This window comes from Equus przewalskii, chromosome 1 (genome assembly GCF_037783145.1).
Source record: "Equus przewalskii isolate Varuska chromosome 1, EquPr2, whole genome shotgun sequence".
In the NCBI taxonomy this organism is placed as follows: Eukaryota; Metazoa; Chordata; class Mammalia; order Perissodactyla; family Equidae; genus Equus; species Equus przewalskii.
Genome location: NC_091831.1, coordinates 31065047 through 31092706, shown reverse-complemented (window position 1 = coordinate 31092706; position 27660 = coordinate 31065047). Strand labels below are relative to the sequence as shown.

Here is a 27660-nt window from a genome sequence, read left to right as displayed (position 1 = left end):
TAGTTACCGCAATTGCGCATTAAATTGAGCTAGAGCGAAAGGGGAAATATGATGAGTTATTGGATAAAAGGAAGTATGGCCATTTGTCAGGAAAGGCAAACTTTTCCCTGACACTCAATGTGAGCACGAATTTATCATGAGAATCTCAATATAAGGACAGCGAGGCACATCATAGACTGTCTCTTCAAAGTCTTCTGCCGAAGTGGCAGACACAGTCTTTAGCTGGTCGTTTATTATAGCAACCCTGGATAAAAGCTGAGGTCTTAGGGACGAACGCTTCTAGATTTAATACGGCCCCAGCTAATGGCTTATAGATTGTTGCAGAGGCAGCTCCAGGCAGGAGTGTGTGGAAGGCCAGTGCTGGAGCCAGAGGTCAAAGGCTTGGGAGAGATGTGTGTGTTTCCTCCTGGGGACCAGGCTGGGAAAGCCCCCCCTGCCCCCGACCGACACCACCTTGGCTCTGACCCCACCTGCCACCCCCACCCCCACCCCTACCCCCCAGCCCCACGTGTGAGACAGAAGCAGGGCAGCATCCTGAGTGGGGGAACATCAGGAAGGCCCTTGGAACAGGACAAAACGTGACAAATCAGACTAAAAATAGAACCAGTATTATTTCATTCACGTGAACAAAACATACATGCAAAGAAAAAAGACAGAGAAAATCTGCCAAAATGTTCATAGTGTTGACCTTTGGGTTGTGGAAATTCGGAGGATTCTTTTCTTTATAATTTTCCTCACTTTCCAGATCTTCTAGATTGAGCTTGTTTAACTTTTATAAACAGAAAGAAAGAGAGAGAGAGAGGGAAAAAGTTTTCCTTTGTAAATCCTGATTTTTGAGGTCTTTGAGTTGTGGAGAGGAATCACCAGCAACAGCCTCTGTTTTGTGAACACGCTTTTCCAGCGGATGAGAACCAGCTCTTTCAGAACTACAGCATGCTCCCAGTTCCTGCGTCTGCTTCTCTCCCAGTGGCTGAACCCGACCCCACCTTCCCAAATGGTGTAGTGAATCACACGCGTTAGTTTCACCATGGTGTAAAGAAGGTAATGGAAGAACTTGGCTGCCGTGATCGCCTGAAAGTAAGAAGGTGTTATTTCGTATGCTACTTCTCTGGTGAGAAAACTGGCAATATGGGGCAAAAGTCTTAAAAATGTGCGTACTATTCCTGCATTAATTTCACCTGGGGGAACTTAGTCTAACAAAATAATCATGAATGACTACACATGAAGATTGAGTTGTAAAAACATTCTTAAAGCATTATCTATACAGTAAAATGTGAGGAACAGCCTAAATATTCACCATTAGAGATTTAGTTAAATAAACTGTGGTCCCAAGGAACACAATGCAACCGTCACAAAGAATAGCTTGGAGGAATTCTTAATGGCAAGGGACACTGCTCTACGGTTCTCTGAAAATGAAAAACGCAGCTTGCAAAAGATCGTGTTCAGGACCATTCTACACTCAGAAAGAGGAAAAAGGCACATACCAGGATTATAGATGATTTTCCTTTCTTTCCTTTACCCCTATTTTTGGCTTATCTATATTTCCTAAAATTTCTTTATGACTACGTATGTCTTTGGTGATAAGAACAAAGGGGAAAAAGTGCATTCTTTTCAAAGCAGTACTATTTCGTAGCTCTGTTTTCTGGAGGAAAACTAGAGGAACAACTCTAGTGTTGAGATGCTCTTTAAGGAGCGTATTTGGAACAGACTTGCTGGCTTCAGGGTGGTAAGTATGCGCTGAACAGAATCAGAGCATCTCTAGGCCATTTGTCTCCTCTGGCGTTTCCTTTTTGTCGTCCCTGGGTTTGAAGCAGTTCGTGTGAGAGCCTGAAACCCCAGTGGGTCCAACCTTCTCTCCCCCGTTTCCCATCCCAACAGACACGACGGTGAAGGATTAGCTCTGAGATGATTACGGGGCTTGTCCCAAAACAGCACCTGATGGGTGATGCGCCCTCCCGTACGTAAAAAATGGTGGGAAGAGAGAACAAGAACAATTGCTGACCCTGACATCAGGCTGGCTTTTAAAAGATGACACGTTCTTCTCAGGATCAGCCAGCTTCTGAGAGACAAGGACCCAAAGCAGCGCCCCTGTGTCTTGTGTGTACACTCCTGGAGATTTATTTGGTTTTTTGCTATTAAGTTCAGTCCTTCGAAAATTCATCTTAGTCCAATTTCTTACCGTGTTGCTCCTCTTTGCAGACAGGCTGAGACAGACGAACATTTTTCCTCTTGGTTTCCCTAGCTTATAAGCCTTGAGGAGCCAAGGGAGATTTCTTCAAGGGAGAAGAATAAATTTGGGCATGTCAGAAGTGTCGCCTGGACTTTGTGCCGTGAGATGAAGGGACGTCTGGATGAAATAAAGACAGGCGGAAAAAATGTCATTAGGGCGAAGGCAAGAAATCACAGAGTACGGGACTCCTGGGCTTGGAGAGACACCCAGTGAAGTGGCAGAGGGCCTCAGTGTCTGCCGAGACGGTTCTTAAAGGATGGCGCGCAGATGTGGGTGGGCCTTGAAAGTCTTCCGCGTGTTTCACAGAAAGCAAGGAAACAAGTATTGATTGAGGGGCTCCCAAATGCAGGATGTTTGGCATGTGAAATCTCAGCAAGCCTCACCACGACCACAGGAAGCAGCTGTTGTTATCCACATCCTATAGGTGCAGAGAACAAGGTTCAGAAGGGTTGAGTAACTTGCCTGAAGACACACAGCCAGAAAGCAGAGGAGTCTGAATTTGAACCCTCCCATGTCTGACTCCCAAGCATGAGCTCTTTGTGCTCTACCATGCGATCTCCTTCAGTCTCAATATTATAATACGACAAAAGTAGATGAAAATATTTAGGACAATGCTTTTGCCTTGACATAGATCAGTTCCAAGTGTTTGCCAGAGGGATTTACTGTTAAAATGTTAAATGATTTCCATTTCTGGCATGAAGCAGTTGTTTGCTTTTGAGATTGTAGACAAAGGGTTACTTCATGGTGTCTTACCAAAGCAGGACCGGTTTCTCATTTACTCTGGTGAGAGATGTTTAAATCTATTTTATTTTGCTTTGGTTTTTTGCACTGGTCAGCAGAAGAGGGGGATGCCTTGCTTCACTGAAGTGGATAATGGCTCGAGCTTTTTAAGGGGCTGCGCACCACGGGGATGAAGTGCTCCCTTCCTTTATCGAGGCTCGGCGGGGCAGGGAGAGCAATTTCAGGACTTAGTTGTTCTATAGACAAATTTTTCTAACTTATTTTGAAGTACTTTCAAAATTATGGAAATGTTGCAAGAAGGGTACAAAGATCCCCCATTACCGCTCTACCTGGCTCCCCATTCGTTGGCTCACTACCCCATTCGCTTCATTACCTTCTCTCTCTCTGTGTGTGTATCTACCCACCATCATTCTTCTTCTGAGCTATCTGAGAACAAGTTGCAGACATGATGCCTCATACCCCTAAATACTTCAGAACTTCCCCAAATCAAGGACACTCTCCCACGTGACAACCACAGATCCTCCAAATCAGGAAATGTAAGTGTTGCTACAGGACCATCCAATTCCCAGACCTTACTCAGAATGTGCCAACTCTCCCAACAGCGTTTCTTTTTCTTTTCTGTTCAAGACCCATCCGAAGTCACATGTTGCTTTTGGTTGTCATGTTCCTTTATTTCCTTTCAGTACAGAACAGCTCCTCAGTCTTTTCCCATGTTTCCTGACCTTGACAGTCTATAGAGAGTGACAGATCTTTTATGACAGGTCTCTCACTGTGTTTGGCTGCTGTTTCTTCATGCCTAGACGCAGGCCATGCATTTGGATAGAAAAACTACAGAAATGAGGCTGGACGCTTCTCAGAGCATCTCAGCGGGGCCTCAGGAGGTTGACCCTTCACATCACTGAGATGGGTTCTCCATCATTTAGCTTGTCCGGGTGGTGTCTGCCAGGCTTCTCTGCTGTAAACTCACCACTTTCCCCTTTGTGGCTGACAAGTATTTTGTGGGTAGATATTTCAAGATTACACCAATATTTTGTTCCTCATCAAACCTCTACCCAGGTTTAGTGTCTGTTGATGCCTTTATCAACAGTCTCTATGGTGGTTGCCAAGTGGTGAGAATTGATTTCCAGCGTTCCTTCTCCATTTGTTTGTTACTTTATGGTAAAGAAGAGCTACCTCTTCTGATTTACTTATCCATGTCTCTAAGTATCTACCTACCTACCTACGCATCTAGTTACATCAGTATAGACAATAGATTGTGATCCATTAATATCATTATTTATTTTGGTGCTCAATTAACCCAGATTTGGCTAGTGAGCCCATTCAGGCTGGCTCCTGTGTCCTTTTGACAGGTCTACATCATTCTTTGACACAAAGAATGTCAAAGAATTTTCTGGCATGGCAAGATGTTCCTGCCTTGTCTTGTGCTTTCCCTGTCCCAGCTGTGGGTCAGCCGTTTCTTCACAGAGCTGTGGTTCCTTTCAGTGGAGGATGATATTTAGAAACCGAACACTGGGTGTTCTTTCCTCGTGGGGCGTGATTGTTTTCTAAATCCTCTTGGCAGATACAGCTAGGAATTATACGTGTGTATCTATGTGCACACACCTGCCCACAAACACACCCACCCACCCATCTATCCATCTATCTGTCTATCTATCATCCATCTGTCTATCTAATCACAAGCTTACATCAACACTTCAGCTACAGTCTATCTCCTCAGGATTCTTTCTCTCTTTCCCTGTTCCGTATTTGCAAACCCCTTCTCCAACAGTAAAAACTTGGCTCCAATTAGCCTCAACATACTTACTTCTTCGCTCATTCCCCCAGGCACCCATTCTCCTGACAACACATGCAGCCTCTGAGTTTCTGGTCCTGCCACCACCAGCTCAGACGATGGCATTTTCATTTTCCTGGGCCCTAGGCCATGTAACCACCTCCTTGGCCCTGCTGCCTCTCAGCCCATGGCCATACTGCTACCTCCAAGGGAAGAAAAGAGAGAGAAAGAGGGAGAAGAGGAGGAAGAGGAATGTGAGGACCTGATCATTTTCTTCAGGATCTTTCTGTCTTGCTTCCCTCTGTAGTTAACACAACCTGGGGCTACCTTCTTTGGGAATCACCCTCCCTCGCAAGCTGTGCTAGAGAGAGGGACCTATTTTTCTAACAGAGGCTTCCCATCCCTGCACTCTTCCAGGTGATTGGATGGGGGCGAGTCAAGGTGTTGTTTGGCCAAGATATGCTGAGATCCTTTCTATCCAGGACTTGAGCTGAAGTTGGCAGACATTCTAGGCAACAAACCTGGGGCTTGTGCTAAGTGACACGTAGAATATGGCCTGAGGCAACCACTTCACCCTGCATGCAGGTGGGTGGGCCAGCACAGGAGGCCAGTCTGCAGACAGAACTGAGGCATGGAGCACAGGAATGGGTCCAGCTTTTGTGGGGCCTGAAGCTTATACAACCTTACTACACATTCTTTGAGAATCATTTAAGAAACATTCTTTAGGAAAAATAGTATATATATATATATATATATATATATATATGAATATATAAACCTGTGGGCTTTAGATGTCCCTCACTCTTTCCACAACTGTTTTATTTAAATTACCCTAAGTGGCTTTCTGCTTCCTGATCAAGAAGCCAGAACTCTGCGATTCAGACACTGACACTGAGCAATTTTTTCTCCTTTCAATTGTGAAGGCAAACTCAGTTCAACATTTTTGTCTCTGAAAAATCTTCCTCTTAACTAGACCACTGAATTGCCAGATAAGGTTTGAGAGTTTGCAGCAGTAAATAAAGAAGAATCAGAAGTTATGGTTTTGGCATTGCTATCCCAGATTTTTCGCCTGGTTCGCGAAGATGCCTTCTAAATCAAGCGTGCGAGTGTCCTTCAGGATTGCTGTTGATTCGAGATTGCTGGGGATGCTCTACATCCGGTTCCTAATAACTGCAGAGTTCATATCAGAAAAAGTTTGCAGACTCACTAGCAGAAGGTACTTTTGGAAGTGGAAATTAACCCATTTTGCAAGAGGGAGTGGGCCCCAGGTGATCGGAAATAAACTGCTGATTAGGGAGGCTACTCAGGGTGAGCCCACCTGCCAACAGGGGGCAGTGTAACAGAGAGGGTCCCTCCCGCTCCCCTCTTCCTCCATGGCCCCAGGACAATCTGAGAGCTGCAGATGATTTGGGGGACCTTTAGGAAGGATATTGCAGAGTTAACATTCCTGATGTCAAAACGAAGAAAAACTACCGTGTGCTAGAGTGGGAGGGAATTTTTCATCTAGTCAATTCCTTGCTCAAGTTCTAGCTAACACTCACCAACTAAGCAATTCACTTAACTTTCATAAACGTTGGTTACGTGAATATCGTGCAACGTGGGTGCAAATTTAGCACCTAAAATTCTTTGTAAATGGCAAAGTAAACAATAACTTAACCGTCGCTTGCAGTTGCTATTACGTGCCAGGCTCTGTTCTGAGCACTTCACTCACATTATTTTGTTTAATCCTTACAACAATCCGATGACTAACCATACGATATACAACAACTATTTTTGTTCTCATTTTACAGATGAGGAAAAATAAGGCACAGAGAGGGTAGATGATTTGCCCAAAGTCATTTTACTGGTGCGAGAAACCTGTGCAAAGAAGATTGAAGTGACTTGCTCAAGGTCACAGCAAGGTCTGGTGGAAGGATGCTTTCTCAGTTCCAGAGGGAAATCAGCAGCAGATTTTTTTCCCACTAACAGGGGAAAGCTGAGACTTGGAGACTCATAAGATGTGGGACCAACAAGCCAGAGACCCAGTAAGAGAGAAAGACAAGCTTCTCACCCCTCCTGGGAGGGAGTGGAGTAGCGGGATGTGCAGAAGGGCTGAAGGGCTCTGAAATTCTGGCACTTGCTCCTCTGGTGAGGAGAGAAGCAGCTCTTCCATCCGTGGGGCTCAGAAGGTCAGCAACAGCCGCATTGCCCAAGGGCATAGCTGTCACCTCGGCTGCCCCAGAGGGGTGACCACCAGGGATTTTCACTGCAGAGTCCAAGTCACCAGCCGCCTTTGAAAGTCCAGAGCTAAGTCAAACAAACGCACTCGCCCGTCTCAAACACAGCAGTGACTCCTCCCTTCAAATCGCTATGTTGCAGTTAAATGGCATCGGCCAGCTTTTTACTTAAGACCTTTGACTAATTTGGGGGAAAATTAGGTGACCCACCAAAAAAGAGTGTTATTATAAAGAGATATTGCTTGTGTGTGTGGGGGGGTCGCTCAGGACCCTAAAAGGGTGATTTCTTGGGGACCCTTCTTCCTCAGTCACATGGCTGTTTAGGGGCAAAGCTAGGACTAAAGACGTCTTTGGACTTAAGAGCTTGGGCTGTGGAATCATTTTGACATGGGTCCACCCCAGCTCCGCCCTTTACTCCCTGAGGGAATGTGAGCAAACTTCTCAGTGTTTCTACCCGTCCCGTTCCTCCTGGGCGGTGAGGAGGATGAGGAGGAACAATTATTGTAGTTCTAATGCTCTTCCTATGGTTCGAGAGTGATACTGCCGAGCTCATTCTTTTGAGGTAATTTTTCTTCTCCAACTTTTTTGAAGTATAACTGACGGTAAACTGCACAGACTTAAAGTGAACAGTTTGATGCGTTTTGACGTATGCGTATGAAACCTGTGAAACCATCACCACAGTCAAAATAATGACCATACCCATCGCCCCCCAAAAGTTTCCTTGTGTCCTTTTATAATCCATCCCTCCCACTTCCTCCTCGTCCCCCAGCAAACACTGATCTGCTTTCTGTCACTATAGATTAGCTTGTATTTTCTAGAATTTTTATAAATGGAATCTGACCATATGCACTTGTTCTTTGTCTGGCTTCTTTTACTCAGCATAATTATTTTGAGACTCATCCATCCTATCTATTACTGACTTGTTGTTTTTGGTCTTATTCTCCTGCACATGGGGGAAAAAGTATTTCCAAGGGAGAGACACAGGTCAGTGGAGAGCTGCTTTGGGGCCTTGGCTGGGCTTTCCAGACACAGACTTTACAGCCACCTGCGCTTTCTAACACTTGCCTTTTGAGCACTCAGATACTGTCTGTGTCCCAGGAGCACGCAAGTACCGACGATTCAAAAGCTGCAGGACTGAAGTGTTCAAACTAGGCAACCCTTTCACATGACGCAGGCCTAGGCCCCATCCCCAGGGATTTGTAGGTCTGAGGTGTGACACGGTTGAAAACCACTGTCACTAATTTCCAAAAGTCACCCGGGCCAGGAATACTAAAGCAAAAGGAAGGGACTTCGGGCAGCACCCTGTGGTAAGAATCATATTTCATAGGAAAACGGGATACTCTGTGGTGTCTGAAATGCATTGTAAGACATCCATGAGTCATTATGAATGTGGTACCTATGGGTTTAATGACCACACATGAAAATAAGTCTGCTTCCTGGGTTTATTTCAGCTTTCTAAACACTTGTGACCTGAAAGCCACCGTGTGTCGTGCAGACCAGGAAATAAACAAGGGTGGTGCCCTCACCTGCCTGCATATGCGATTCCAGAAAACCACACTCAAGAGAGCACGGAAATCAATATCAGAAATGAGACACTCAGGTTACAGCAAAGAGCTATTTTTGCTTTTTCCAAATTGCTCTGTTTCTCTAAGCAGCTATTTTCACGGCCAATGCGGCCTCTTCCCTAGCTATGTATAGGGACGACTCAGCAATTTAAAAACAAGTGGGAAGAGAGAAGAAATCTGCAAATAGGCTCACACCCCGGGGATAAATCTGGGGCAATTCAAAGGTGGCGCGAGCTGGTTATTTTCCCAAATATCCGGCGTCTTCAAATTCCACCCTTGGGTTGGAAACCGGTAAGACATTAATACACATGCACGTCGGGGGTCACTTTCTAGTAAGTGCTCAGTGTTTAAAAATAGGGATTTGAAAGGAAAAATCTCCTCTGAGTCTAGCTGTGGTGGCCCCCTGTGCTCCGCTATCCAGGGACCATGTTTAGATGACAGGAGAGGGGAGGCATGGGTCTATTTTTAAAGTTCTCTGGTTTTCGGACTGTTGCCAGGGAGAAGGTGGACAAAAGAGGAGCACAGCAAAAGGAAGGTCACCTCAAACATTGGTTCAGTGAGTCACTCAACAATTATTTACTGGTTCTACCGCCCAAAAATATATTGGACCTGCCCACTTGGCTCCATCTCTTGTGCTGCCCTATTTGTCCAAGCAGCCATTATTTGTCACCTCAACTGAGTGGACTTCCTGTTTTCACTCCTGGCTCCTCCAGGAGTCCATTCTCCATCCTGCCAGAGAGAAGATTTTTAAAAGTGGAAATCAGACCGAATCACACCCTTGATTAATAGAAATGCATAATAAAAAGTCTGGAAGCATAGCTATCTAATTGTTACTAGTGGGTTCCCTGGGGAAGGGAGATGTGAATGTTTTTACTATGTGGTTTGAATTTTATACAGTGGGCTGTATTTCTTTCATAATTTTAAAATGATCTCAAATGTTTAATTTGGTCCTTAAGCTCCAGGTGCTCTTAATCTTGCACTAGACTCCCAGACACTGAAAATTCTAGGAATTATGCTTGTTCGTCATGGCCTCACTACGGTCACAGAGCGGAAGTGACTGGGAAACGCGCATAAGAGAGAGCATGCTAGCAGGCAGAGCTGCCCGGAGTTCGGCTGGGCAGCCAGCACAGGTAGTGACGGCCAGTGCAGAGGTTCCTGCCGAGGCTGGGTGCTCTCTGCTGGAAGTGGTGTCAGGGACTTAAGTGTCACACGTCCTCAGGGTCCCTGCCATGCTGTGACTCCAAATGATGCCCCAGAAGGTACATTATTCAGCCTGACTAAGGCGACATTCTCTAGGGAGCCTAGTCATTGTCTACTTCCCTTCATTTCTACCTCCAGTTTCTACCAATCAGACAAATAGATTCCTGGAAGCCTTGACTTAATCTCTTAGTTTCATGTGCAAAGATGTGGATGATGATCCTTCTGCGAGAAAAAAAGAACACATGAGAGGCACATGGAACCAAATTGGGTACTAAAAGTGAAAGGGAAAGAGGAGTCCTGGAAGGGTGGCTAAGGAGAAGCAAACAGCCGCAGCCTTCCCAGCCAAGCTTCACCTCCAACCCTGGAAGCCACTTCCCCTGTGACTCCACTCCAAGGTGTGCCTGGGGCTGCCCCCCAGAGACCGGCTTTCTGATCACCCGGCTTGTTCCCTCAGGCACAGCACCATTTCTTGATGTAGCTCGTCGTTTGGCTTCTGGAACAGAAGTCCTACTGCTGTCCAAAATGAAGACATATCCTTCAAGATGTCATCATTCTTATTCTGGAGTAAATAGAGATATTATTCTGATTGGACAAGCACTTTACGGAGCCTACCTTGTTCCTTGTAGTTTCTCAGACGTCTACAAATTGGTTGAACTATGTTTTTATTTTTTCTACCACCCCAAGGTCATACCATTTTTCTTTTTAATATCCAGACCATGCCTTGCACAGAGTAAGTGCTCAATAAATATTTGTTGAATTGATTTTCCTGTTGGGAGATGTGGCGGAAAGACCTTCTTGCTCCATCCGCGTAATTCTTCTGTGTGGCTGTCGTGGAATTCCTGGGGTACTGGTCACATTGTCTCACCCGGGGTACATCTTAGGGTCTGAGCTGAGTGTTGCCTGAATCAACAAAAACAAATGCAACCCCTGAGTACAGACTGTGGTGGGGAAGGGATCCCAGAGTTAGCAAAATGAGAATAATTCCAGTCCCTGGGATGGGAGACGAACGTGAGCCACAGGCCGGAGTCAAGGTATGAAGTTGAGAGCTTATGCGACGAGGAGCAGAGGAAGAAATGGAGAACAAAGTGGGGTGGTGTGACGGGTTCAGGGGCCAGATAAGGAACAAGGCTGGCCAAGCCAGACATCTTGGGTTTGTGTCCTGGTTCTGTGACGCTTGTCACTTTGGACAACTCATTTAATTCCACCCACTGAGCCACACAGGTCACCATGGGTGAAATGAGGCGGCACCCAGTCATTGTGAGGACTGAATGAGGGAGCTAATACGTGTGAAAACACTGTCAGCCGTGAAGCGTGATGAAAAGAGAAGGCGAACTATCAAGACTTGAGAACATGTAGTGTCTTTGAAGAATTCTTTACAAGTATTTTCATTCCTCCGTCAGTCTTATTCACAGGAACCCAATGTCTCTGAGCCTGGAGGGGTCTTGGAGTTCATTTGACCCATTCGTGTCACATTCTAGACTAGGAAATAGGCTCAGAGATTCAGTCACACGTGGCTAATTAAAAAACAAATCAAATGCCATCAAAATGATCAAAGATTATCTGAATTGGACTCTTCCAATTTACATTTTTACTTTGTTCTTTACGCCCCTCGTTTCCATTTTACTTTCATCCCAGATGTCATTTTAAGGACAACTCATGCCGCTCACTATAGAAAATGGGACCTAACTATTGAGTGCGTGGCAGAGCATCTCACCCAGGGGCCCCCACGCCCTACCGCAGCTCGGACCCCTTGAAAGTCTGGGCTATGGCCAGGCTCCTTGGGGAAGGACGACCTGTGGGGTCAGGATCCGACTGGTCAAGGCAGGAGAGAGGACCATGAGAAGCCTCTGCTCCCTCGTGTCCTGCAGCATCGTTGTGCTTTCTCTCGCCCGGGTTAAATGTCCTTCCATTCTCTTTGGTTTCTTGTGTAGAGACTGCCTGCACCCCCTCGCCCCCCTCCCCATTTTGGCTGATGTCTTTGACAGAGCTTTGCACTGTCTCAAGGGCAAATCCACCTGACGCCCCTCCTGGGCCCTGGTCTCGCTAACTGAACAGTACCTGCAAACACGAGGGGCTGGTAGGCGTCCGTGTGCTTCTGTATCAAAGAGATTTACACAGCACAACGATTAAAGAACCAATCAAAAGAATGAATAAAACATGTCTGTGCAGGCTTTTTAAGAAAAAGACTAATTATGAGAAACCCCAAGAAAGATGGGTGTATTCTGTGTCAGGTCGTCCCTTCTCGAGAGAACAGAAGGAGGGAGGAAGGGCTGAGAGTCTAGCTAAGGCACTGTGCTCAGCGGGGGAGCCGGAAGCAGTTTTTGCTGCCTCATTTCTCAGACTTCAGCCCCGTTGTTCCCCTGCAGCTGTGCACCGTGACCCGCCTGAGGGAGGCTCCCCGCCTGGCCCCAAGTCCTGGCTATTGAGCGAGCGGCCGCTTGACCTCCACAGATGGCTCACCCTGCACTTCCTGACTCGGAGACCAGCCTCCCGGCTCTGCGGTGATGTCTCTTGATCCTGGCAAGCCTCTTCCTGGCTGCCCACATCAAGGTCCTCCTTACAAAGGCTGATCCTGACAGTGAGAGGCAAGATACATTTTCCAAACCACCAAAGGCATCACATAAATATGTGAAGGCATACATTTATCAAAAACTGGCATACAATACTCCTAATGACTGAAGCAGAGCTGGCTTGGGAAACAAGAATAAGCCATCAGCAGACCTGCTAATTTGTGGCAGCCAGACGCTGTGACGAGAGAGCCGGTTTCGGAGGGCTGTGAGGTCTCACATGCTCCTGGCTGTGTGGCAGCTAAAATAAGTCTCGGTTTCCTCACTTGCAAAATGGGCTCAGTAATCAAAATAATGCCCATCCTATTTACTTCACAAGGTTCTTGTGAGGATCAAAGAGGGTAAAGCTCTATGAAACCTATAAAAAATATATATGTGTACAAGACGATTTAGTTCCGTAATTAGTAAGTGCCTTGCTCAGAATAAGCTCTCACTAGATTTTCCAAGTGTAGTTTGATGGTGAAAGAAAAAGTCATCCTTTTGTGGTGTTTCCTACCTGACATTCTTATTTGTTCGCCTGCTTCTCACCTGTCCCCCCAGTGACCTATGGGCTCCGGGAGTTCTGACGTCTAACTCAGAGCTGTAGTGCTGGTGCCTTGGGCGGTCCTGGCGCATAGATATTGCTCGTTAAATTTTGAGTGAATGAATGGCACCTTTCTGGCTCAGAAGGAAGCAAGGCGGGGAACAGTTAAAATGGGCTTCATTCTGGTGAAGGCATGCTTATTTGGCTAGAACTTGCTGCTGGTGTAGAAATACAGTATATTTTAGAAAGTGACCAGGTCACCTTTGAGATGGAAGTATGGACGGCAACCCTGAGCATGAAGAACAGGTGAGGGAGCTGTGACTTTCGAGTGGAGAGAGAAGATTTGTTCTAGATGTCTTCTAAAGGGCTGACTCCGTTCGTGTTGCCCTGGAAGTTGGAACCAGAACCTGCAGAGAGATGCAGCTTGCTTCAGTTAAGATATTTGAAAATGGGTTGGCTCAGGAGGTGGTGAGTTTCTTGTCAGGGGAGGTATTCAAGAAGAGGCTGGATGCATCTGTGGCACTAAGCGGGATGAGTTACTATGATACTAGAAGAGATACAAGATGGCCTCCAGGGTCCCATTTAATCCTGCCTGTAGGACTCTGGAGGCAAAGTTCAAAACAAATAAATAATAGAAAAAAGGGGAAGAAAGGGGAGGGGGGTGGGGAAAGAAGAGGAAGAAACCTCTGTCATTTTGCTTCCCTTGAGGATCCTTCCCGGAGCCTCAGACACCTCCCACCCCCATCTCAGCACCATCTGTGGCTCACGTGCTCCTTCTCCCACCAGACCTACACCTCTCGCGGGGACACATGGCCTGGGTCAGGCCTTCAACTCCAGTTCACCCTGAACCTCAGTCACCCCTCCCGTCAGACCTTCCTGGGGCAGCTCTCCACCTGTCCTCCTTTAGTATAAGCAAGACAACTGTTCGCTTCATGCTGAACTGGATAATACGGGCTTTTCATGCACAACCTCAACATGCTCATGTCAAGTGGGAATGGGCAGCCCTCTGTTGTGCACTGCGTGTTTGTGTTCCCTTCCAATTCGTATGTTGAAGGCCTAACCCCCAGCATGGCTGTATTGGGAGTGGGGCCTCTGAGGAAGTGATGGAGGTTAAGCCAGGTTGTAGGATGGGGACCTGCTCCGATAGGATTAGTGCCCTTATAAGACTCACCAGCGCTCGTCCTCTCTCTCTCTCCACCATGTGAGGACACAGCAAGAAGGTAGTCAACTGCAAGGCAGGAAGAGGGCCCCACCAGAAACCGAATTGCACCTGGATCTTGCACTTCCCACCTTCCAGAACTGTGAGAAAATAAACTTCTGTTGTGTAAGCAACTCCCCCGTCCCCGCCGTCTACGATATTTTGTTATCGCAGACCGAGCAGATGAACGCACCCTCTGCAAGGTAAGGTAACTGCAAGGAGGTGGCCTGATTGGAACCTCCGTCGGCCACTGACCACTGAGGGGCCTCGGGCATGTTATCTCTCCTCTCTGAGCCTCAGTGTAGTCACCGGGAAAATGTGGATCACAAGACCTACTGTAGAGGACTGTCGTGAGGATTAAGCGAGAAGTCTCATGTGGGGTATCCTGGACACAGTAAAACTTTAACCTGGGCAATGTTAGGTGTAAAGGAAGATACCCTCATCTTGAGATAAGAACATCTCTCGGTATGATCACTTGGAAGGGAAAAACAACCGTCATGACATAGACCACCTGTCCCCATCAAGGCTGCCTCCTCTGGACAACGACCATGAAGTGTCCACTTGTTTATCAACAGAAGCGTGTTCATCATCGACCAACACCAGCCTTTCCTAGGCTGCCAGCATTCACATGCAAGAACTCCTTCACGTGCTTTTCTCCGTAGCATTTCGGGATCACAGCTAAGTGAATCAATCAGTCTGCTGGAACCTCTAAGTTCCGCTGCCCTCCTGAGACCTGCAGACAGAGGCAGCAATTCCATGTGCAAAATTTCCCAGTAACGATCATGGCCCTGGGCCCATAATTCACACCCTGAGGCCACCCCCTATAGGACGGCTGGAGGTACCCCACAGAGCGGCCCACCTCCCTGCTTGTCCCACGAGCGGCGGCAGCTTGTTAGACCAAATCAGAGGCCGGGAGAGATTTATAGCTTATCTCCCAACACCCGGAACAGCAATGTCAATTCCAGACAAACAGCAGGAGAGGGCACTTGGTGCCAAATTACAGGCGTCGCTTCTGAAGAGCAGCTGCCCCGAGCATTTGCCTTGAACGCTTCTCAGCGGGCTGTCTCTTCAGAGTGCGCACATCTGGACTCGCAACTAAGAGCAAGAACTATCCATTTTTCTTGCTGTTGAAGTATGGCTCCCCAGGGACCCAGCAGGTCTGGCCAACACAGACACTTCCCGCATCCTGACCTCCAACAAGCCCACATTCTCCAGGATAACAGAGGGAAAGCTTCCAAGTCTGCAAGTTGCTGTCAGCTAAGAATTCGGGCATCCTTGCTTCATGCTGAGAGGAGGCTCTTAAACATGTCACTGCCTGGGCTGAGCTTAGTGGAGAAGGAAGTAGCAAATGTGATTAACATGTAACTATAAAACGCTGCAGCCATAAAAAAGAAGGGAAAGAAGTTACACGTAAGTAATGGCTGCGTGAATGGCCCCGTCGAGCCACTTCCCAAGACGCCATCTCACAAGACAGCAGTCGTCTTGCTTGCCAAGTGGAAACCACTTTAAGGCAGCTCCAAATTAGTGGCGTTCTGCCAGCAGCCACACTACCTGACTGCACAGAGATTCTGACCACAGTCAGCTTGCTGGACTCTCACACTGCCCTGCCTTTGACTGTAAAAAATATGATGCATACTGCGGGAAAAGTGATGGGGCTTGGTTGGTTTTCAGCTGCATTGTCATGATCAGGTGCGATCTGTTACAACTCACTTGTTTCAAAGGTAAAGAAATCATGTTGTGAAGGAAAAAGAAAGACAACACTTTTTTTCGATTTCTCCATAATAGACATCATCATTTCACTTGTATTTTGAAGTGATTTCCTGAGTGAGAGAAAGAAATTGTTAAAGGAGAAACAAAGACCACAACAGTGATCAACTAAGTGAGAGAGAATCTGCTTGCCTTATGGGAGAACTCGCACAAGCGAAGAAATTCACAAAGTGGCTCTAGGATGGCAAATAGTCTGGGGATATTATGTTCTAGAAAAGGGAGTTCATTGTGGTTATGCTAATTAAGAATTGAAGCTTCCAGCCTGGGTAGGGCGGAACGAATCCTGCAGTCCGTATGTGTGAATCCATATCCATAGCATGAATCCATGAGTGCATACTATGAATCCATGAGTCCATATGTATGAATCCATAAGTCCACATGTATGAATCCATGAGTCCACACTATGAAATATATGATGACTCCTTAAGTCCATACACGATGAGTTAAAACAAGTCTCACTTTTCACTCTTCAGAAGAGTCTTCTTTTAGGCCCAGCATGAAGAGATTGTCCACAGATCATGGTCCTTTATCAGTTTTGCCTGGTTAGAACAAGTAGGGGTGAAACTCAGCATCCAGTTTTTTTTTTTTTTTCCTAGGAAGATTAGCCCTGAGCTAACTGCTACCAATCCTCCTCTTTTTGCTGAGGAAGCCTGGCCCTGAGCTAACATCCGTGCCCATCTTCCTCTACTTTATATGTGGGACGCCTACCACAGCATGGCTTGAAGAGTGGTGCCACGTCTGTACCCGGGATCCAAACTGGCGAACCCCGGGCCACTGAAGCGGAACATGCACACTTAAACGCTGTGCCACTGGTCCGGCCCCGTCAGGATCCAGTTTTGATCTTCAAGGCAAATGATAATGCCATGGAACATCCTTCGTTGACAGAACGGAGTACTTGAGGTGGGTGTTGAGGCAAGAACCCCAAGAGTCTGCTCTGAGCAGCGTCACTGCTGAGGTGACAGGAAGAGATCGAGATTTGCAGGACTCTGTAAATTTGTATGCATGGCCCCTGCCTGTGCACACATTCCAGGCGCTTCAGCTCTTCCATCGCTCACCCAGATAGTTTTAACGATGCCCTTCCAACCCTAATGACTTAGGCTTGCCCTTCCCTGCTATTCTAGGGAAAATGTTCTTCTTGCTCAATTTTGTTTTCTTACAGATTCCTTCTTTTGTTTAGCATTGATATTCCAGACTTCTCCTTAGATTATGTTGTTCTCCTATTTTCTGCCACAAACCGTTTTCCACACTAAAGATTTGTTAATGTGAACCAGAAGAACTTCCAGGTTCTGGTGGTGAAATCAGACAAGGCAGATGCAAGAATGATGTTCCCCTCTGTCCCTGTGTTCAAAGCGTCGAGCCCAGCTTGACACCCAACAGGCTTGTACTAAAAGGGGCCCCCTGCCCCCTGCCCTGATGCAGTAAAGCCTGGTTAGCTATATGATGGATATGTGAAGACTTCAGCTTGAGTCCTCTCTCTGTTGCTTACAAGCTGTGAGACCCTTCGTAAGAAATGCGACCATGGGGAGCCTCAGTCTTCTGACGTGTTAAATGGGGATAATTATAGACCGTTTCTGGTGGGGTGTTACAGGAAGCAGAGGAGCTCATGCTTAGCATAGTACATGGAATGTCTTCAGGACCCAGTGAAAAGGGAAGCTATATTCTTCACAGCGATGGGAGAGCTCTGTATCTTGATTGTGGTGGTGGTTACGTGAGGCTACACATGTGAGAAAATGGCATAGACCTACAGACCCATTGGCCCAGGGTCAATTTCTGGGTTTTGATATTGCACTAAAGTTGCGTAACCACTGGGGGAAACTGGGTGAAGTTTTGTACTATCTTTTGAAATGAAGATCTATAAAAAGAAGCTTTATACATCTTTGTACTATTGTTGCAATTTCCAGTGAATCTATAATTATTTGAAGATAAAAAACATCAGACCAGAAAGGTTAAAAAAGGGGGTGGGGTGGGAATAGCTATGAATGGAGTTATTACGTTTGGAGATTTAATTTTCTTGACTGCCCCACTTTATGGCTCCATAATCCTGGTTGCTGACTCTGCTGCCCTTTCTCGTCTGCTCATCATCACCGCGGCCCTTGGTTTAAGGACTTCACTGACTCTCACACAGTTTTCCCTTCATCCTGGCTCTTCCGGAGACTATCTTGGAGCAACACTCCCATAGGCTACTCGCCCCTAGCCCATGCATCATTCCCCCAGGCAGCTCCCCACCCTTGCCCTGCCCACACAAGACACACTCCATGCGTTCTGACTTCTCAGGCAAGGTCCAGGACAAGGGGGAGGGGTGTTCTGGGAGAATGCCACTCCAGGGAGGACTATCTCACTGAGTGAGCAGGGCTCTCCCCAGGTGCCACAGGCTTGTGGTGTGGGTGGCAAGGGTAGATATTAGGTATTGCTATACACTGAATGTTTGTGCACCCCCAAAATTCATATGTTGAAACCAAATCCCCATCGTGACAGTATTTGAAGGTGGGGCCTGTGAGAGGTGATTAGGTCATGAGGGCAGAGCCTCATGAATGGGATTGGTGCCCTTATAGGAGGAACCCCAGAGAGCTCCCTCACCCCTTCTGCCATGTGAGTACACAGTGAGAAGACGGATCTATGAACCGGGAGGAGGGCTCTCAACAGACCCTGAATCTGCCGGCACCTTGATCTTGGACTCTTCAGCCTCCAGAACTGTGAAAGATAAAGCTTTGTTGTTTCAGCCATCCAGTCCATGCTATTTTGTTGTAGCAGCTCAAGCAGACTAAGAGGTGCTCTCATTGGTGGCCACAGGCTGTGGATTATGAGGATGGCCCAAACTCGTGAGTATGAGCCCAGACGGAAGCCCCCTCTCTGAACGATGTGGGAGGCCACGCCATGGAATTCTGTCCCAGTGAAGAAGAGAGACCGTGCCACGTCTGTCCCAACCAAGAGGGAAAGCATCAAGTACGAAGAATTTAAAATGCTGACAAGTTCCTCAGTGACATGTGACAAGAAGTAGGACTAGAGTCCAGAGCACGTAGACAGTGAGAAGTACACAAGCTCAGGAGGGTGGGGGCAGACAGGCAGGGGCAAGGTCATTGAGGACGCTCATGTGCACGTCAGACCATGGATGAGACCTCCATGTGAACCTGGTACAAATGTTTTAAAATATTCAGAAAGGAATAGGTAGACGTTCTCTGTGGCAGCCTGTAAAACAGAGGGGCCGACGCGGGCTGTGGAGGAGACACCGCTGGATTTCGATGAGGTTGGAGGGATGTGGAGAGTTGCCAGACAAGGCCCGACCGGAGAGGGAACTTGGGTGGTGGGCAAGCACGTGAAGGGGCTCTGGCCTCCATTTTCCCCTCTTGTTTGTCTCCACAAAGCAGAGAAGACCTGGAGCCCAGGAACGCAGGACAAAGAAGGGCAGATACAACGCCGCTTTTACAGGAGAAACAAACAAGCGGCCCAGATGCTACCCTTCCAAGGGTGCTGGGCATGTGCAGAAACAGGCACATGATGGGAGGGTGGGCATGGAACAATATTTTTGGAATTCAGTTTGACGAATCCACACACGTCCATAACAAGGTCCTCAGGGTCCTGTAAGAGTGTGTCTTACTTCCTGGTCTTTTGCTGGTGACAATTAATGAAGTGACAGGGACAAGCACTTCCAAATTGCACGCCCCACAATGCCTCTCACTGGCAGTGCAACCTCGGCTAGTCTTCGAACTTCAGTTTCCCCTGCTGTGAAACAGGCACAGGGTTGCTGAGAGGATTACCCGGGGCAGTGAACAGCCTTTGAAAGTTGTAGCACACCTCTAAATGTTAGCTAATGTTGCTCTGACAACATGTGAAAAAGCCAAGGTTTTGGAGTCGGGTACATTTTCCTGGGAGAAGGAAAGGGTAAAGAGGCCAGGAAGGTGGGTTACGCTCCAGACGCCAGGAACTGCTGTAAAGGAGTTAAAATTGCAACAAAAGACAAACCTGTGAAAATACACACAGGATGAGCTCTGGACAGAATGGGTTCAGGAGACTCAGGAAGTGCCCACGAAAGTCTTTAAGGAGCAAGGAAGAAAAAGTGACGAGTGTACACGACAGGCTCCGGAGATCTGCGATTAGAGAAGAGATGGAAGAATGAATAGCGAGGATTAAGGTTCTGCAGACGGCAAAGGAGGAGGCAAGAACTCCAGCTCTGCCCGTGAGTGCGTCCTTCATCACGCTGTGGGAGGAGGCGAAGGGTGGCCTTGAACTTTGAGGGACAAACCGGGGCAAGTCAAAACCAAATCGCTAATGGGATAATGAGAAGATAAGAAGAGCAATTTCCAGATCTGCCAGAGAATGTGGGTGTGGGTAAGACTGGAACACGATTTGGGGTCCCCTCTAAGATGCTGCTGACAGAAGGGGAAATGGGGGATTTCAGAAGGAGAAACCCTGCCCAGGGATGCAGAAGCCCTGGAGGGGAAGGGCCACTTCTGGAACAGACACGTTTCTTAAAGAACTTCCTCCCAGCAATCGTTGCCTCATTGTCTAGAGAGGAAGAGAACTGGAGGAAGAGCAAACACTCGCCAAGCCTACAGGGGTAGACGTGACCCCACACTTGCTTCCAAGGTCAGCATCCCTGGATGCTCTCCTTACAGCCCAGAAATCCAGTTCTCTGTCTGGACCATACTATTTGCAAGAATTTTAATTTAATACCACGGCTGGTGATTGAGCAGCATTACTCTTAGTGGTGAGCGCAGATGGAGTGATTCAAGGCCCAAGCATCTTCCCTGACGCAGAGTCTCATTGCCTGAAAGGAAAAAATGACACGTGGAAAAGGATGGTTGGGACAGGCCCTGGCCTTCTAAGCGAGTCAGACCTGCCTTCTGACGCTGGTGTCACTACCTGCTAACCACCAAGTCTCCTTGGAAAGAGACTTAACTAGTCAGTTTACTTGCTGAGTCTCAGTTCTCTCAACTGTAAGATGGGAATGACGTTCCCTCCCGCAGAGGGTCATAATGAGATCCCCTGAGATAACGGGGGCAGCGCTGGGGGCCACACCCCACTACTGCGCTCAGGGAGCGCCTGATGTCAGCGCGTTAAGGGAAACTGAAGGGCTCTCTGGGCAGACAGAATCTTAGTTCGCAGCTGCCCAGACTGCTCCCGACATGGTCATTTAGATGTCGATGCAAGCTCAGAAAAATCGCCTTATTCTCATTTGTCCCTCTCCTTTCTTTTCAAGCCCAGGAGTGTCTTTTAAAAAACACGAAAGGCTAAACTCTTTAGAAGAAATACCAGGTGCCAGGCAAATGCCATGGTAAGTGGGTAGGGGTCTTTGTCCCCCGGATTCACCTTCCGGCCTTGTCGTGGGCCCTGTAGGTTCCTGGCCGAGCCCTGCGTTGGCTCCTCTGGGGCCTGGCGGCTTCTCTCCTGGTTTCAGCCGCTCCCTCTGGCCTAGACTTAGTGTTCGCCCATCTCTTCTGGTTAGGGTTCCCCGTCTGAACCCTTCTCCAGCGTCCTGCTTTTGCAGTCCCAGAAGCCTTGGGCCTCAGGCTGTCTCCTGAATGTGCAAAGTCCTCACCTTGGCCTAGTAGATTGCACTAATTTACCCCAAGGGGTGAAAGAGGCTTAACTCAGGAATTTATTTGCAGCCCAGAAGGACAGAAGGTGTGAGGGATGGAGGGTCGCGGGTGGGATGCAGTGGCGGATGTGCTGTCGTCAGGTGTGCAGCCTGCACACACCTTTAGGAGCAGTGTGATTGCCCCTTGCCCAAGGAGGAGCCCCTCCACACCCCACGGACACTTTCTCCCCAGGCTGTCAGGGGAGAGAAGGAAGCACCAGACGTGAGACTCAAATGGGCCCCCAGTCTTTGGCGGCCTTCACCTTTTAGCTGAGATCAAGGGCAGAGTCCCTGTGGGCTGAGGTGGTGCCAGCCACTGGACCTGGCTGAGCCCCCCTCTTCCACCCCTGCTACCCCGGGACGCGGACTCCTTACCGGACAAATGTGACCAAGGCCTGCTAGCAGCGAGCTCGGTGTTTTATTCCCCTGCTCTGACATGTAGTATTTGAGCTGCAAGATCCCATTAGCTCTCCCCTGACCCTGGGGCTTTAAATTTTCCATTGAATTCATTTCAACCAACATTTATTAGCTGTGTGCAAAGCTCTGGGCTCAGCTGAGAAAAAGAAAAGGGTGAATTGGCCCTGGGGAGCTCGTGGTGCGACAGGAACAGACCTGTGAGCCCAGGCTTCTGGCGCAGGGCAGGACACGGGCCTGGTGAATGGGCGGCTCACTGGAGGGTAGGGCGGGGTCGGGGGAGAATCCGTTCCACGGTGTCAAGGGCTGGGGCGGTGGGTGTGCTGCTGGTTAGGAAGAACTACAGAGAGGAGTGGAGACGTGATGTGGGCCTCCTAGGAAAGGGTCATCAGACGGACAGGCCTCATGAGCAGAGGCATGGCGGAGCAGGTGTGAGCAGAGCCCGTGGCAGGTGGTGGAGAGAAGCTGGAGAGGCAGTTGGGGCCACATCACAAGGGCCTTGGTTAATGCTTGAACCTGAAGGCCAGAAGTGTAAGGGGCATCAGGAGTCTGTGATCTCCCAAATTGTGTGGAAATATCTGAGTGTACTTCATTTTTTAAGAGGAGACTCTGTCTGTTTCATCGGAGTCTCAACGAGATCCATTACTGTTGATATAGACCATGGGGGACCCATCAGAACAGTTTTTGTTCATTAAAATAAATTATTTATTACAAAATATTCCAAACATACCAAAAGTAGGGGGAACAATGTAATGGACTCAATGTCCCACCTTTGACAATGACCAACTCATGGCCAGTCTTGTTTCAGGTGTACCTCCACTTTGTTCCACCTTCCTGGATTAATTTGATGGTAAATCCAGACACCATGTTGTTTTGATTGTAAATATTCAGTATGTGTCTCTAGAAGAGAAGGACTCTTTTTTTTTTTTTTGATGAGGAAGACTGGCCCTGAGCTAACATCTGTTGCCAATCCCCCTCTTTTTGCTTGAGGAACATTGTTGCTGTGCTAACATCTGTGCCAATCTTCCTCTATTCTGTATGTGAGATGCAACCACAGCACGACTTGATGAGCAGTGTGTAGGTCCGTGCTGGGATCTGAACCCATGAACCCTGGGCCGCCAAAGCGGAGTGTGCAAACTGAACCACTATGCCAGTGGGCTGGCCCCAGGACTCTTTTTTAAAAAAACCATAAGCACTGTACTCCTAAGCTAACTAAAATGTTTAACAATATTTCTTAATCTCATCAAATATCCAGTCATATGTTCACGTTTCCCTAATTTTTTTTCCAACAGTTTGTTTATTTGATTCAGGATGGATATAAAGGTTGTAAATTGCTTTTTAAGGTCTGTTTTAATTCCTAGGCTCCCCTTTCATCTCTCTCTTTTTTTCTCCTTGCAATTTTTTGTTGAAGAAACTTGGTCATTTGTTCTGGGGAGTTTTCCACAGTCTGGATTTTTCGGGCTGCGTGCCCACGGTGTCATTTAACACGTGTCTCTATCTGTGTTTCCTGTAAACTGGGAGTTAGAGCGAGAGATGTCATCAGATTCAGATTTGATTCTTTTTTTTCCCCCAAGACTACTTCAGGAGGTTCATCATGCCCGGTCGTCTCCCTTCCTGCCATCAGTGCAGTTTTAAGCTGGGAAGAGAAGTGCTGGGCATTTCGGGAATGTCTCTGCGGAGTGGAGCCTGGGCAGAGGTGGGAGACGGGGAGGCAGGAGGCCGTCAGGCAGCTCCTCAGGGGTCAGAGCACGCTGCTGCCGTCCAGCCTCGCAGCTCACTCTTGGGAACAAGGGAGGCCTTTGTGTTTGCATCTGAAAAAGGCCCCCTGGAGCGGCAGGCGGCCCTCGTCCCTCAGAAGCTGTAGGCTTGCTTTTTGACCTGGAGGAACTTGAGAGTCACCTAAGGGCCGTGAAGCAACCAAACACAGCAGAGTGAGTGAGCCACTTTGGGGGTAGGTTTGCTTTTTCTGCGTCCCCGGAAGCTTTGCCAGTGAACTAGATTTCCAGTGCGTGGCCCCTCCCTAAAACGTGAAATCCCTAGCGGTTAGGAAGTGGGATGGAAACGACTGGAGCACAAGGAGAACCTCTGCCTGTGTGTTTAAAGGAGAAAAACAGCAGCTGTTTTTTAATGGCAAGTCTTAAACAGTGAAAAAGCCCCAGATTGCAATATCTCATCCTCCCTAAAAGGTACAGGGAACTTAATGTTTGAAAATGGCTTTAAATTTCTTTGGGGGCCAAAAATATTCCTGTTGTCTCTATGCTCATCCGTTAGTCTCTAACTCTCCTTGACATGCAGGAGAGAGAGAGAGGGGCACGTCACCCCTCCTTTTGGAATGGGCACATGTAAAAGCATCCAGCAATGTACTTTTTGAATGTGTAACTAGGCTTATTTTCTGATAGTCTTGAGTCATAAAATTAGACATTAATTTTAGAAAGCAATTTGATTCCAAGATGTAATAAAATCATATTGGGTGCTGTGGAACATTTTAAAGTGTGCTTTTAAAGGAAAATAATATACTTTGGATAACTATTAAGGAGCTCAGCTATTCAAAATAGATTATAAAATGCAAATAAAAATGGACTTGGGGTATATTTTGAATTTTGGTACAATCCCTTAGAAAGCTGCTGTAGCAACGAGAATGGCAGCTGAACCCAGCAGACCCCAGGGGGCCCACCAACAACCCGGCACCCACTTCCCAAACCCTGCATCTTGATCGTGTGCAAACTCATGCTGGTGGCTCCTCGGTGTCCACTTCTGAGTGTTTTGAGGAGGCTGATTTTAAGAATAACCAGGTTGATGTGGCATAGAGAGAGCAGAGAAGCAGGCGAGGCCCAGCCCCAATGAGCACGTCCGGGAGATTTTGGACAGGGGTTGGGGAGGAGAAAGGAAGGACTCTGCAGTCCCATGAACCAAGATTCTAGAACTTGACTACGGCTTCTTGGCTGGGTGACCTTGGACACATTATTTAACCTCTCCTTTGGTTCCTTTATCAATAAATGGGTATAAAATTCCCTTGTTTCTAATCCCCAATAAGTGGGGATTAGAAATAATGAGTAATGAGAATTAATGAGTTCCTGTGTGCCAGGAACAAAGTAGTTGCTTAAGAAATGGTAGATCTTATTATTACCAGGACTGAAAAGAAAGTCGATCAATAGTAGAGGAATAAATTAGCTGCCACTTATTGATGAGGGAATATTTCATAATCTTGTTTTGTTATTCAGTAAAGGTAATATCAAGGAATTTCCCTGATTTACAAATATGGAAAGACTGTGGTATGGGAACCAGGTTCCATGATGATGCCCAGTGATTCTCCTGGTCTCCATGACCAGAGGCGATGTGTAGTCCTTTCCACACTGTAACAGTATTGCCCTGTGCGGCCAACAGAATATGGCAGAAATAACGGTAAATCACATGAGGTTAGGTCATAAAATACATTGTGTGCAGATGCAAAAGAATGAAGTTGGATCCCTATCTCACACCATATGCAAGAATTAACTCAAAATGGATCGAAGACCTGACTGTGAGATCTGAAACTATATACAAAACTCTTAGAAGCAAACAGGGAAAATGCTTATGACCTTGGATTAGGAAATGGTTTCTTAGATATGATACCAAAAGCACAAAGAACAGACGGGAAAAACAAAGTGAGTATAACCAAAATTTTAAAATTTTTGCTTTAAGACAAAAGTCTTGGTCGAAAAAGAGAAAAGAAAACCCATAGAATGGAAGAAACTTTTTGCAAATTATGTCTGATAAGGGTCTTGTATGTAGAATATATAAAGAACTCCGACAACTTAATAATATAAACAAATAACCCAACCAAAAAATGGACAAAGGAACTGAATAGACATTTCTCCAAATAAGATATACACATGGCCAATAAAGGCATGAAAAGATGCTTGACCTCCATGGCCATTGGGGAATGCAAATCCAAGCCACAACAAGACATCACATCACACCCACTAGGATGGCTATAATAAACAAGAGAGAATAACAAGTGTTGGCATGGATGTGGAGAAATTGGAACCTTTATACACTGCTGGTGGGAATGTAAAATGGTGCCATCACTTCGAGAAACAGTCTGGCAGTTTTTCAAAATATTAAACATTGAGTTACCATATGAACAAGCAATTCCACTCCTAGGTATTTACTCCAGAGAAATAAAAACATATGTCCACACAAAAATTTGTACATGAATGTTTATAGCAGCATTATTCCTAAAAGCTGAAAAGCAGAAACAACCCAATGCCTATCAATTGATGAATGTAAATAAAATGTGGTGTATCCACACGATGGAATATTATTCGGCAATAAAACAAAAGGAAGTACTCATATATGCTACCAGAACGATGATCTTCGAAAATATTACGCTAAGTGAAAGAAGCCAGTCACAAAAGACCACATATCATATGATCGCACTTATATGAAATGCCCAGAATAGGGAAATCCGTAAAGACAGAAAGTAGATTACCAGTTGTCTCTTGCTGAGAGGCTTAGGGAGAAATGCGGAGTGACTGCTAACGGTTATGGGGTTTCTTTTTGGGGTGATGAAAATGTTCTAAAAATTGATTGTGGTGATGGTTGCACAACCTTGTGACTATATTAAAAATATTCACATAGCATACACCCAAATACTTACCAGCCAGCTTAAAAAATAGAATAGTCCCGGGAACCTAGATTCTCTCGTGTGTCCTCCCCGGTGGGGTTCCCCTCGCTTCTCCCAAAGGTAATTCTGAACTTTATGTTAATCATTCCATTACTTTTCTTTCCACCTGTTGTTTTCTAGGTTTTTCAGTTGTTTGTTTGTTAGCCCGTTGTGGCCAGCCTGTTTGCAGTTGGCAATGGCATGTGAATTACATCTCAACAAAGCGGTTATTAAAAAACAGAAGATACTGCAGTGCACAACAGATCCTCATCACCTGATCTGAGCTACAGATAATGGTAAATGTTAACATCTAGTTTGTCAATATTACTACATGCGACTTTTTGAAAATATTAAATAAAAGACAACGAGGAATCTGAAAAAATTTTTTAAAGACGTGGCTTTTACCTTGCTTTCTCTCTCGGATTACTTGCTCTGGGGGAAGCAAGCTGCCGTGTCAAAAGGAGAAGCCCACATGGTGACGAACAGAGGCCTCCAGCCAACAGCCAGCAAGGAGCTCAAGCCTTCTGCTGGCAGCCACGTGAGTGAGCCTGGAAGCGGAGCATCCAGCCCCAGGCCAGCCTTTGGATGACTGCAGCCTGGCGGACAGCTGGACTGCAGCCTCAGGACAGATCCTGAGCCTGATCCACCACCTAAGCCACTTCTGAATTCCTGACTCACAGAACTGGCAAGATAATAAATGCTTCTTGTTTTAAGTCACTAAGTTTTGGAGTAATTTGTAACACAGTAAGAGAGAATTAATACGTGTGGGTTGAGTGGGGCTTTGCATAATAATCCCCAGTACCTCATGGGAATAAATTAGGTCAATGGGGATGGCCAGGCACCTCCTAGAGAGCTGGGAAGTGGTCCCTAAAGTAGCAGCACTCTGTGCTTTCCTAAGGGGATTGGAAGTGTAGAGAGCCTGAGATGAACATTTTCCAGAACAGTGACCCTGAGGTAAGGCGAGGATGGCATGGGCTCTGAAGGGAGGAAGTGTGCGACCTAGAAAAGTCACCTAGAAAGTCCTAGTTTTGGGGGGCTCTAGGCCCCAGGGGTGGCCATTCATCTAGGGATAGAGGACCTGGGGGCAATCTCCAGAAAGGGAGGTCCCTTCTCAGACAGCCAGGGTGGCAGAAGACAAAGCTTTTTCTGGGAAAGCAGCAGCCTGGCTCAATGAGAAGAGGATCACAGACTTCTTCTGATGACTGCAATAGAGCTTTGAGGTGAACTGGGACACTGGGAGTCTTGAAG

The 27660-nt window shown here is 46.9% G+C and overlaps 1 protein-coding gene across 2 annotated transcripts in view; it reads left to right on the top strand.

Annotated features, from left to right (window-relative positions):
* R3HCC1L (R3H domain and coiled-coil containing 1 like) overlaps positions 1–27125 on the top strand; it is a 204102-nt gene extending 176977 nt beyond the window's left edge. For both annotated transcript variants that reach the window (XR_011537138.1, XR_011537139.1), the window contains exons 9-10: positions 6533–6766; positions 26554–27125. The gene's annotated coding sequence lies outside the window, so the exon portion shown is untranslated. The remainder of the gene's footprint in view (positions 1–6532; positions 6767–26553) is intronic.
* Positions 27126–27660: the final 535 nt, after the last annotated feature.